The 13,568-nt window shown below is 37.8% G+C and overlaps 1 protein-coding gene across 1 annotated transcript in view; it reads right to left on the bottom strand.

Annotated features, from left to right (window-relative positions):
* LUZP2 (leucine zipper protein 2) overlaps positions 1-13,568 on the bottom strand; it is a 714,257-nt gene that overhangs the window by 464,661 nt on the left and 236,028 nt on the right. The window lies entirely within an intron of this gene.

Below are 13,568 nucleotides of genomic sequence, written 5' to 3'. Positions count from 1 at the left end.
AACAAATTCTTAAGATGTTTAGACATATACAATTTTGGCCCAATAGTTCTGTTGAAGTTAGATGAATAAAGGAGTGAATGCTCAACCACGGGCCTACTCTCGCTCCCCACAAAGACAGAAAATACAATATTTCTCAGTGTAGGATGGGCCAGACTTTAGATCAGATATCAATCTATTTATACCAAAGGTTAGTTACACATACACAAACACACACATATGTATATATACACACACATACATATATATGTGTATATATGTGTTGTATATATACACACATATGTATGTACTTATATGTGTATATATGTATATGTATATATATATGTGTGTGTGTATGTATATGTATGTATATATATATATTTTACAGGTTTGTGGTAAATACAATAAGAAAGGGTAACAATAAAAATGTGTTTTTATCTGTACTGGAGTCAAGGAAAAGAACAAAAACAGAATATGCATACTTACCATATTTTGAGCTCTATGAAAAGCTCTTCTACTATATTTGAAGTGCTCTTTAAAGGCACAGACCATGTCTTTTCTAAGCAATGCACCTTGCCTATCAAGTATTATAGTGCTTTGGCCAGTTGGTATTTTTTGAATAAATAAATGAACCATATAAGATTATTATAATAGATCACCAATAGCTAGAATTATTCAATTTTTGTTTTCCTTTTGTTTTCATTACCAAAGAGATGCAGAGTGTGGAGTGACTTTAGAACAGGCCCTGGAGCCAGGAAGGCCTGGATTCAAGTTACACCTCATACAGATACATGCTGCATCACATTGGACAAGTGACTTAACCTTTCAATTCTCCAGCGAAGACGAAAGTTGCCAAGGTGTTTCCCCACCTGAGAATATCCCATACCAATAAAATTACAAGTCCAGACACTATGTCTATCCTTTCTTTATCAAAAAAGTTTGATCTTCAGAATAGGAAGTAGAGAAAAAATAGTTATTAAAAGAGAATTATAATATAAATTGAAGAAATAAAGAGATTTTAAGAGAGCAGCTAGTTAATTTTACTGATTTCTAATTTTCTATCATAAATATTTGGCATATGAGGATCCTGAAAAAAAAAACTTGTGGATGAAATGACTGAATTATTTCTGGATTCCTTTCAAAATTATGAAAAGTCATAGACCGGAGATGGCAAAAGATTTTATTTTCAATAAAGAGAAAAACATCAATCCTTCATATAATACACTAGTGACCTTGAATTTGATTCATGTAAACAGAATAGTATAAATCATTAAAGGAATATCAAAACTGTATTTCCAGTAATAGTAGGCCAAGATGGCAGAGCACAGGTAGCAACTCAACTACTCTAAATATTCCCCTCCAAACAATTTAAAAATAATGCCTCAAATAGAATTCTGTAGAGTTAGAGCCAACCATAAGTAAGGGTGAGACATTCTTCCAGTCCAAGACAACTTAGGAGGTCAGTGGGCAGGGTCTATGACACTGGGGTGAAAGCTAGTCACAGGCTGTGCCAACCCCAAAGGTGGGCCCTGAAACCTGCTGTAACAGCGGCAAATTTGTGAGCTCCCAGTCCAGAATGGTAAGTGGGTCAGACAATGAGTCAGAAAAAGATTATAGGTGATCCTTTGCTGGCACTGGGTACAGAAGCCTGTTGAATTTCCATTTTTATATCTGGGTTGCAGTTCCAGGGTGACAGCCTCAGGGGAGCAGGTGCCATGATCACTGTTTCAGGACCAACAGGCACATTATTAGTTGGAGTTACAGGGAGTGGGGGCCCTGGTGTTCTAGGGCCAAGAAGTATTTTTATGGTTCCATAAAAGAGAACAGGGACTATCATCTCAGTCCAAGGCAGAAAGGAGCACTAGCATTGGTAGTTGCAGGAGAGCAGTGGACATGGTCACAGTTCCAGTGCCAAGCAGAGCATTAGTATTTGTGGGTACAGGGAAGCAAGATCCTTTCCTGGGTAAAGACCAGAGCACAGGCCAGGACAGGAGTACATCATATCACCTTGGAAACACTGAAAACTTACAGAACTCCAGCACTAAATCTGAAAAAAGTAGCACAAAAACCCTGAAGCTTAGGACGGTGTCGCCTGCATTCTAGGAGCAGAATCCAACTTTAACATACACTTAATAGTAGAGAAATAGGTTGAAAAATGAGCAAACAACAACAACAGAATCTGACCATAAGAAAAGCTATTATGGTGACAGGGAATATCAAGACACAAATTCAGAAGAAGAAAATTATATCAAAACCAGTTACAAGCAAAGCCTCAAAAGGGAAAAAAAAAGTAAATTGGACACAAGTCCAACAAGAATTCCTGAAAAACTCTGAAAAACAATTTTAAAATTAAATGAGAAGTAGAAGAAAATTAGAGAACAAAGTAAGACTGATGCAAGAAAATCATGAAAAGAGAGTCAACAGCTGGGTAAAACAGGCACACAAAAAAAAGACTGAAGAAAATAACACCTTAAAAAAAGTATTAATCATATGTTAAAAAACAAAACAAAGAAAAAAGAGGCATGAAAATTAATTGAAGAAAAGAAATCCTTAAAAAGCATAATTGGCCAAATGTAAAATAAAAAGGAATACAAAAGTTTACCGAATATAATAGTACCTTAAAAATTTTAATTTGGCAAGTGGAAGCTAATGATTCCATGAAACATCAATAAACAATAAAGCAAAATCAAAAGAATGGAAAAAGATACACTATAATGTGATATACTTTATTGGGGGAAAACAAAACAAAACAAAAAAATGACCTGGTAAATAGATCAAGGATTTAATTAAGAAGATAACTTAAGAATTACTGAACTACCTGAAAACCATGATAAAAAAAAAATCTGGATACTATATTTCAAAAAATTATCAAAGAAACTGCCCTAAAATCCAAGATTCAAATGTTAATATAGAAATCAAAAGAATCCACCAATCAAAGCCTGAAAGTGATTCCAAAATAAAATCTCCCAGGAATATTATAACCAAATTCTAGAGCTGCAAGGGAAAGGAGAAAATAATGAAAGCAGCCAAAAAGAAACAATTCAAATATAGCGGAGTCACACTCAGAATCACACAAGATTTGGAGGCTTGCACACTAAAGGAGCAGAGGGCTTGAAATATGATAATTCTGGAAGACAAAGGAGTTAAGATTACAACCAAGAAGAAGCTACTCAGCAAAAGTCAGGAAAATACTTCAGGAGGGAAAATGGATATTCAATGAAACAGAGGACTTTCAAGCACTCCTAATGAAAAGACCAGAGTAGAATAGAAAATTTGACTTTCAAATACACAACTTGAGAGAAGCATATAAAGGTTAACATGAAAGAAAAATTGTAAGGGACTAAATAAATTTAAACTGTTTATATTCCTACATGGGAAGATGATACTTGTCATGCCTAAGAACTTTAATATTTTTAGGACAGTTAGGAGTATATTAGACAAGGGGTAGAAGTATGAGTTGACACGATAAGTTGATCACAGAAAAAAAAAATTAAGAAGTCAGAAAAAAAGAATGCACTGGGAGAAGGGAAGGGAGAAGAAGAATGGGGAAATTTATATCATATAAAAGAAGTACACAAGGTGGAGCTTTTACAATGGAGGGAAAATTAGGAGGGATAGCAGGCAAATCTTGAAACTCACTTTCATCAGAATTTGTTCTAACATACACATTCAGTTGGGTATAGCTATCTTACTCAACACAACAAAGAAATAGGTGATGCAGCTTTTTTAAGGCATTATTAATATTAATAACTTCTATATAGTACTTTAAGTTTTGCAAAATACCTTAAATCAAATTCAAATAGAAATGGGACCCACTGGACCATACATAATGATCCCTGTGAACTAACTGTGACCTAAAAAACCACATAGTAACATAAACTATGTCTTATTGCACTTTTATTTGTTTTGCTAAATATTTCCCAATTAAATTTTTATTTGGATTGGGCCGTTCTCAAGAAGGGTTAGGTGTCTGACACCTCTGCTTTAAATACATGATTACATTTGTTCCCCAAGACCATCTTTCTATGTAGAAGCAATTATCATTTTATGAATGAATAAACCGGTCCTGGGAGAGATTAAATGACTTGTCTATGGTCACATACCTAGTAAGTGTTGGGACTTTTAAAAAAAGTTGGAAAGACATAATTTCTGACTAATTAATTATTTTATTAATAATACTAGCATTTTAGCAATAAAATGGGTCAGTGACACCCTTGAATGCCAAAGAAGAATAATGGAGTAGGCTCAGAGTTTCTAAGCCCTTGGAAGAATGCATTTTCCTGAGGGTGTCAATCAATTCTGATTGGTTAACAATGAGAAGAATGAATATTAAGTAAGAGGTGGACCTATTCTAATGAGGGGCTGGGGCATATAACTTTGATTATGTCATTTACTTCTAAATTGCTCAGCCTTGGGCAATATAATGAAATAATTCATCCCCACTCATACCTGTGTAGAGCACAATGGGCCTCCCCACCTTAGATTAAATTCCTTGAAAGGTTGGAGGGGGTCTGTCCAAGATTGAGGAGAAAGTTAATTTAACCTTCAGAGACTGAGCTTTGAAATAACAATTTTAGATATAAAGGGGAAACTCTGGATCTCCTCAAATCATTGGTTATTAATAATAATTTTTCTCAGTGTCTAAGATGCTCTTCTGAACCCAAATCTTGTTGATTCCAAGTGTAGGATTTTATCCAGCACACCAAGCTATAGTTCATGCTTTCATCAGTCCTACAACTTGTCAATTGTCTTTGTCTTCAGTGAATGAAAGGGTGGTGAGGAAGCTTATGATGACCAGTGTATTCAGCCAATAGATTATTATATATTACATAATTAATTTTATTGTTTTAGATCATTTGTTTAAAGAAAAAATGGAGATCTCCCATCTTATACATCCCAGGAATCAGGATAACTGTCAGCCTTATGTATTTTCTACTGCAGACTTTTTAATCACACTGATAATCAAGCCCAATGTTAATGGACATATCTGATTCTTTATTGTTAGTTATGAATATATTTACACTATTTGGGGATATCTACCTTTAAGAGAATTCAATATTTTTGCCTCAAAAGAAGTTATTGGTAAAAATGCCCAAGAATGAGGAGGTCTTCAATAGATTAGCTCCTTTTGGTGTTACAAAACTGCTTTAGGCTAAGCCTATCCTAAACTTCATTCATCATAATAAAGCTAAAGAAACTGAAAAGTAAGTCAAGAGTAATAGGGGTTCAAAGAGAATAATAAAACATTATCACAGGACCACAAAATATGCTAACTTGGGATTCTAAGTTTAACATGAGACCTAAAGACAATATGATCACATTATACCTCCAGCTTATGGTGTGGTGGTTGAAATCTAAAATAACTGAGGGAAAAATGTTTGAGCTTCCAAACACATGAATTTATCAATGCATGCATAACAAATCAGGACTAAATCTCCTCAGATTAACAGTGGCCCACAAACACAGGAGGAGACAGATTTTTATGCATTAAAAAAAAAATAACAGGACATAAACCAGGATACAAGATTAGATCATCTGATTTTTCATTGGAGGAAAGATTATAGGCATTCTGATTTGGGAGGGAGATGAAAAAGTGTTGGTAACAGGGAGAGAAAGTAGACATATTTTCCAGGATGTCATTCAGTTCACACGATTAGCAAGAGGTAGAATTTATAGGAAAATGAAACTTAAGTCTCAAAATGGAGTCAATTTACAAAATGGAGTCAGGTTCACACAACACCCACAATTCTCTCAAAGGTAGCAATGTATCACATCTCCAAATGTCCTAGAGTGGGGTAAAACAGGAATGGTAAGGGATTTGATCATGGGATATTTTCCTAGACCCAGATTACCAGTTTCTATGTTATATATGATAAAGGGTTTCTGCCGAAAACTTCAACCAGTTGAAAAAGATATTTAAACAACAATTTAGGATGTTTTTTAAAGTTTAGGTTTAAAATAGCAAAGAACGATCATCTCCCAGGTTTGTATAATTCTGCAGTATCTTTAACAGCTCTCTTCTTTCTTACTCCACTCATCTACCCAGCTGCAGAGTCCTGTAGATTCTACTCCTAAAATCTCACTGATGTCTATCTTTCCACTCAAAACTTCCCCCCCAACCATGCTCCTATTGAAGACATTTATTGACTCTATCTTGGACTACTGTATTAGCCCCCTATAAGTTTGCTCTGCCTCCCTTCTGTAAGCTTTTCTCCTGTACAGTGCTATCTGATTATTCTTCATTAAACACAGCTATCATCAGGTCTTTTTGTTGTGGTTCAACCCTAAATCACTTCAGTAACTGACCACTGCCTGCTCAAAGAAGCCTAAAATTTTTAGCTTATTCATATTCAAAGCTTATCAATATTCGTCTTTAAATTACTTTTCCAGAATTTTCTTCTACAATCCACATCAAAATATCCTCTGTGTTTCTATCTACCTTAATTAAGGATATTTCTATGCTTTTTCTACCTGTATGTCTCTTCACAATGAATTCCTATTCTCAGAGTTCACAGTCTAATTACTAGCAACTCTTTAAGGTCACTGCAAATATCACTTCCCTCACTAAGCCTTCCCCAATACCCCAGGTATTCCTCCAAATTTTTATTTAACCACATTAGAGCCTTGGGAGTCACTGAGTAGGTAGAACATTAAAGTGCTAGGGAATCTTCCTTGACTCTTTCTCTCAAAAACAATCTAGGCTGCCTACATCTCCTTCTTATACTTCTAGGGGTAGTCTTGAGGGATCAGATGTGCTTCTCAAGTCATCAGTCAAATTCCCACCTGTTTGCTCCCTCCCACCTATCATTTGATAATCCTTTTGTCATTGTTCAGCCATTTTAGTTATATCCTACTCTTCATGACACCATGTAGGGTTTTCTTGGCAAAGACATTAGAGTGGTTTGCCATTTTCTTCTACAACTCACTTTACAAATGAAGAACTAAGGCAAACATGGTAAAGTGACTTGGCCAGGGTCATATAGCTAGTAAGTATCTGAGGACAAATTTGAATTCAGGTAAATGAATCTTCCTGACTTCAAGGCCCAGCACTCTACTCACTGTGCCCCCTAGCTGTCCTTGACAATCATTTGGCTAGCTTCAACGAGTTTTTAGAAAAGGGCATTTACTAAGGTAACAAAATGAAAACAGTTGGTAGAAAACATCCCCTGCCCCAAACGTTTGGGACCTGGTCTCCCACAATTACATACAAAATCTAAGAGAAGGTTAGAAAGCACATGCGCCAAAGGCTAACTCACAGATCCTGGTTGCTAGAAGACTTTTTCTCCCATTCATGGGGTTCTTAAGAATTTTATGCTAGAGTCTCTTTTCTTAGATCTCTAGAATGCTATGAGTTCCATCTTGTTCTTGGATTTTGAAGAAGCAAGCACTGCTGTTAGATGTCAGCGGATGATATTTAGACTCAAAGGGAAGTCCAATATCCTCTGAATTCTCTAAAGCTACAAGGTCCTTTTCTGGTTAGAGGAGGAAGGTGGGGAGACATGGCTGAAGCTAAGGCCTCTCTTCCTTCTCAGCCTTGTACTAGAAAGCCACGTGCCCCAATTTATCATTTCTATTATACAGGAACCAACTGAAATAGACCTATTGTTTGTCATCATTTGACTTCACCAAATGCCTTGCAAAGATGTTCCATGATTAGTCTAAGGCCTTTGACTGACCTATTCATATGGATGTTTTCTTGCCTAGTTAAGATATGAGGCCAAAAAAGTGATGGGGTAGATTTTCACCCACCCTTACATGAACAACACTTACCTAAAAAATTAATAATAATAATAATAATAAACAAAACCGAAGCCCAGAGAAGCAAAAGAATCTCCCCAAGATTGCCGAGCTTGAAGAGCCAATTGCAAGTGCATCAAATACTCTGTCTCCAAACCCCGAGGACCTTCTGCCTCTTTATTATATTTATTTGTTCCAAGTCTTATCTTCCTTCGTAGACTAAGCTCCTTACGTGAAGAGCCCATATCTTATTCATCTGTATACTCCTCATAGTGCCTAGCACATGGTTTACATACAGTAACCACACACAAAAATATCTGTTCAATAAAAAAATTCAGTGAGTCATTTAAGCAGGAAATTCAGCAGGATGCAGATACTGACAGAAGCCAGTGAGGCCATTTTTCACTCTAGGAAATACTATGTCCTCTAGTACAACAATAATCTTTTAAGAGTTGGAGCATCCCTGGTCTCTCAAAAGAGCTTTTCCCCAAAGCCTGAATTATGCCAGGCTTATCTCTCCCTTCTCCAGGCTAGTCACTCTTTCCCTCTGCTCCCAGCTCCCTCAGGTCCTAGAGGCACTCTGAGTCATTTGTTTCTGAAGCCTCTGTGGAAATAACTTGGGATTTTGCAAAGTGCAAACAAGACCTGCTTAAGGTGATCCCACAAAGCCTCATCCAGGATGCAGAAGATCTCATTTCTAGCTGCTTTCCTGCCTATTTCCCTGTAAGCCAGGGAGCTTTAGGAGGGTATCTCCTAGGGCCTCAAAGCATTAGCTGTCCTCAGTCCTTCTTTGATACGGAAATTTTCTGCCCTGCTCTTCCTTTTTCTTTTTTTCCCCTAGGCAAACAATCCATTCAGTTTCCCTTAATCTGAGTATCTTTAAATTCCAGGGCCTTGTCTAATGTACAAAAAAGGCAAGAAAATAGATAGATGAGAAAAGCACCAAGGAGCTGGTGTTTTGTTTGGGTTGAGCCTGTGATGGAAGTTCAGGGTTTTTTCCCCCTGAGGTCCATTTATACTGTTCCCAGCTCGGAAGTTGAAAAACAAGTGTCAGAAGTCTTACAACATCACCTCCTGTAAGGCCAGGGGACACGGGTGAATGAAGCAGAGCTCCTAGATGAATCGACATAGGTTTTCCTACTTTCCTGCTTCCCTTCTGAACTGAAAATACTGGATCAATGCTGCTCTTGAAGCTACCTTAGTGTGAGTTTAATTCAACAAATATTGACTGAGGGCCAATTCTGTGCAAGACGCTGCTAGGCTTCAGATCTAGCGACACCAAAGAACATGCCTTTGAGAGATTACAGTTTCCTAGGCTAGAGGTAAGTGGGAGGGGAGATGATGGGCACAAGTAACCATGATATAAGTAAGTGAGATAAGTAGGAAGGAGAGATGCTGTGGGTGGGAGAAAAAAACAAAACAAAACCCGATAAGGGATGGATGATTACAGCTGGGACTATAAGTTGGAAGCTGGAAGGGACCACAGAGGGTATCTAGACCAACACCCACATTTTACAGATGAGGAGACTTAAAGGTCAGGAGACCAGCAAGACATTTCTTCAGTCCTCATTAACTCTCAAAATTTCTCTAAAGAGGAATTATGTACCAAGGTAGAACAATTTTGTAGCTGTCTGCACAGACCAAGACACAACTTTGTGAATGAATAGTAGAGAACTAGGGTGTTCACTCAGCATCCAGATCCCCACTCCTGTCCCCTGGTATGTGTCACACTCTATCAGGATGAACAACCTGGCCCAGTGGCTTGCATTCTGGGACCTGCTCAGGAGTAACATTACTGCTATCTCTGTCCCATCACATTTTGCCCCTGCCCACACCCCACTGTTCAGTAGCAACCAGCAGCAGACATCAACTCTGACCAGCAACTTGTAAGAAGACGGCAAGTTAGACAGTGACAGCACCATCCTCTCATTATATCAGAGTTCAGGAAGAGAATGAAGGACCAGAGCAAGTGGAGGCAGGGCACTAAGTGCGAGGGCGTTCTTGAGGCCTAAAGATAAGGCATCTTGCATCCAGCTGGGACCTGTCTAATTCCCCTAGAATTCATTTGGGACAGGGACTGGGGGCAGTAAAAAATACATTTTTTTTTTCCAGTAGGAGGAAAGTGAGGCCGCTTTGAGATCCAGCCCCCAGAGGTAAATGTCATCAAAGGCAAAGAAGCAGAAAGTACTCTGTAAGGGGGGGAGGAGAAGAGGAAGAAAAAGAAGAGGAAGGAGGAAGAGAAGGAGGGGAAGGAGGAAGAGAAGGAGGGGAAGGAGGAAGAGGAGGAGGGGAAGGAGGAAGAGGAGGAGGAAGAGGAGAGACTGAAGCCATTATTGGTCTAAGGTGTAAGAAAATGTAGTTAAAAACTTAGATCAAAGCAGAGAAATTAAAAGGAAAGATACCCAAACCCGACTAGGAGCTGGTTACTCCTGGGCATCTAAAAGACTAGGTAAATAAGACAAAATAAAAGAAATTGAATCACTGCCTGATGAGATAAGGAACCTTGTGGATTCCCAAGACAGAAATGAAAGCACGGCATGATATCCCTAAAAGGTTTAAATAGAGAAATAAGAGTCTTGAAAGAAGTTAAAAAGGAACTAACGGACATGATTTATGGCTCGCACAGAAGAAGTATTTAGCAAAAAAAGAAAACTTGATTCCACAGTGACAACTCTCTCCAAAGAAGTGAAAGAAAGAACAGTTGATTTGAAATAAATATGTATGTACATATCTAATTGCCTTTCTATACATACATACATATGCATGTGTGTGTATGTATGTGTGTGTGTGTGTGTGTGTGTGTGTGTGTATACATGCAGGTATGTAAAAAAGTGAAGGATTGCTGCAGAAAAGCAAAAAGCAATAATGTCATAAGACATACGATCACTATATAAGCAAAAAACTTGAATGTGGATGACAGGATGGATGTATGGAGACAGCTTAATATTCATAGGTGTCTCAGAAAAACATGACAAATGATACCACCTAAGTACCATAGTACAAATGAAGAAATTGAGGCCCAAAGATACTCAAGATCAGGCAGGTTAGATATGGCACAGGCAGGACTAGAACCTCAATTCTTTTTTTTTTTAATTTGGTGAGCCAATTGGGGTTAAGTGACTTGCCCAGGTTCACACAGCTAGTGAGTGTTACCTGTCTGAGGCCAGATTTGAACTCAGGTCCTCCTGACTCCAGGGCTGGTGCTTTCTCCACTGTGCCACCTAGCCGCCCCTAGAACCTCAATTCTTTGTCTCCAAACCCCATGTTCTATCCACCATATTGGAACATATTGCAACTAAGTCAGTCATTCCCATAATACATTAGTTTTGTTTTATCTTAAGATCCTTAAGGCTTAATTTAGTATGCAGGCTTAAAAAAGGCAAATATTCCTTTTGGAATTATCTCCTGGGGCAGCTAGGTGGCACAGTGAGTAGAGTGCCCTCCTTGGAGTCAGGAGGACCTGAGTTCAAATCCAGCCTCAGAGCAGACACTTGACACTTACTAACAGTGTGACCCTGGGCAAGTCACTTAATCCCAATTGCCTCACACACACACACAAATTCAATTAAAAAAAGGAATTATCTCCTTCAAAGTCTTTGGAAAAGCATCATGTATATATATATAAAATTCACATGGTCTGGTGTACAATTTCTGTACAATGGGACATAAAAAACAGATGTTTGCTTACAATAAGTGAATGAGCTGAATGTCTCCCTTTATAATAAAAAAATGAAAATAATATCCCTTTCCTCAAATGGATTAACTTAATAAAATGAAATGTGTTCCATTTAAAGATATATATTGACCTACAGAAGGAATAGCCTTAAAAAGGAACTCATTAGTGTACAGAATATGGTTTAGAAACTTCTTTGTTCACATAATTCCTTTGATGCAGGTGCTGACATAACCTCATTTTTCAGAGGAGAAATGCAGGCTCAAGGAGGTCAAGGGATTTGCTCATTGTAAGTATCAGAGCTGGGTGCTGAGCCCATTTCTTCAGATTCAAAGGTGAGGCTACTCTCCTTAGTCAACAACTGAACGCAAAAGATAGAATTATTTTTTTCTCAGCTTCAGTAGAGACAACATCTAGACTATGATAGATTTAGCCTTCAAACTCGCTCCAGACTGCTTTATCACATTTTTTTGTTCCATGTCAGGACATTAATATAGGCTTCTCAAAGGCTGAATTAAATCTGTGCCCAAGTGATTGCTCCTTCTTTATCCATTTCTGTTGAAAGCACAGAAGCCAAATGGTTCTTTTAAATCATCAAAATGTTAACGGGACTATTGGGACTCGGGTTATGATTGAGGGGAAAAAAAAAGAAAGAGGAGATAGGGGTCTCTCCAGAATCAAGGTATTTCTGTTCCCCCTGTGGCACAGAGATACTGGCCACACACAATAAAGGGCTTTAGAAACTGGAAAGAATCAGTGTCCTGTAAATCCATCCTCCTACTCTGACAGTGCACCTTACCAACCTAACTGCTGTGTCCTATGAAGAGGTACACAGCCCTTACAACCTAGGGCCTGGAGTGGGAGACTCAAATGTGATCTTTTTTGATTGTTTTAATTAACTCCTCTATGCCTCAGTTTCCTTATGTATTAAATGAACAGGATAATCCCGGCTCTCCCTTTTTCACAGGAATATTGTGAGCAAAGTACTGTATTTGTATAAATCCTAAAACTCTGCAAATGTCTTTTTTTTTTTTAAGAGTAACATAACAGAAAGACTGTTAAGATCTGTAGGCCTAGGTTGGCTCTGTGGCTACTTGTCAGAGCTGCAATTTGCACATTTACAAAAGGAGGACAACACGATTTGTATTACCTAATTCACAGGCTCTTATAAAGAAAACCACGAGGTAACTAGTAATGGACTGAGCTCCAGGGAAGACAGTTATTCCCTTCTACCTGATCAATGTTATTGTTGTTGTTTAGTGGTTTTCAGTCCTGTCTGACTCTTTGTGACCTCATTTGGGGGTTTTCTTGGCAAAAAATACTGCAGTGGCTTGCCAGATCCTCTGAGAGGATTTTACAGAAGAGGAAATTTTACAGATGAGGAAATTGAGGGAAACAGGATTAAGTTACTTGTCCAAGGTTACACAGTTAGTAAGTGTCTAAGGTCAGATTTGAACTCAGGAAGATGAGTCTTCCTAACTCTTGGCCAGGTATGCTATATACTGTGCCACTTAGCTGCCCTCTTAATCAATAGTAGGAAGTTAATAGAGATTGGTGATTTCATTAATACTAATGCAATTGGACAAGTTCTCTCAGTAAAAACATAGAGAATAAACACAGAAGACTCAGGTATGATCCCTATGAAAAAATCTGTGGTTATGGGGACATGAAGAAGAGGCCAAGGAGTTGTCAGAACCAGGAGAAGAAACAAGGTGGGGTGCAACATTATAGGGGTCAAGGGCTAAGAAAAATTTCAGGAAGCTATAGACAGTGGAAAACACTTTAAGGAAAAAACAAGAAGAATAATAAATTTTAGAAGGCCATTGTATTTAACAATAAGGAAAATTATGGGTTTGCCCCATTTTTACAACCTATTTTGGGGCATGGGATGAGAATATATATTTTTAGGATTTATTAGTTTTTAGAAGCACATTCTGAAACTTGAGGCTCAGTTTTCCTTCATCACCATCATCATCATTACCATCATCATCCTAATCACCATAGCTAGGATTTATATAGTGTTGAGAAATTTGTAAAACACCAGAATATTATCTCTTTTGGGTCTGGCAATAGCCATGGAAGGTAGGTACTACTATTATCCTTACTTCACAGATGAGGAAACTGAAGCAGACAGAGGTTAAGTGACTAGCCCAGGTGTATACAGCTAGTAAGTAAGTATCTG

The sequence above is a fragment of the Phascolarctos cinereus genome, unplaced genomic scaffold (assembly GCF_003287225.1).
Source record: "Phascolarctos cinereus isolate Bilbo 61053 unplaced genomic scaffold, phaCin_HiC Scaffold_9;HRSCAF=440, whole genome shotgun sequence".
In the NCBI taxonomy this organism is placed as follows: Eukaryota; Metazoa; Chordata; class Mammalia; order Diprotodontia; family Phascolarctidae; genus Phascolarctos; species Phascolarctos cinereus.
Note: the sequence above shows the minus strand (reverse complement) of the source record. Positions and strands in the feature narration are given on the sequence as shown.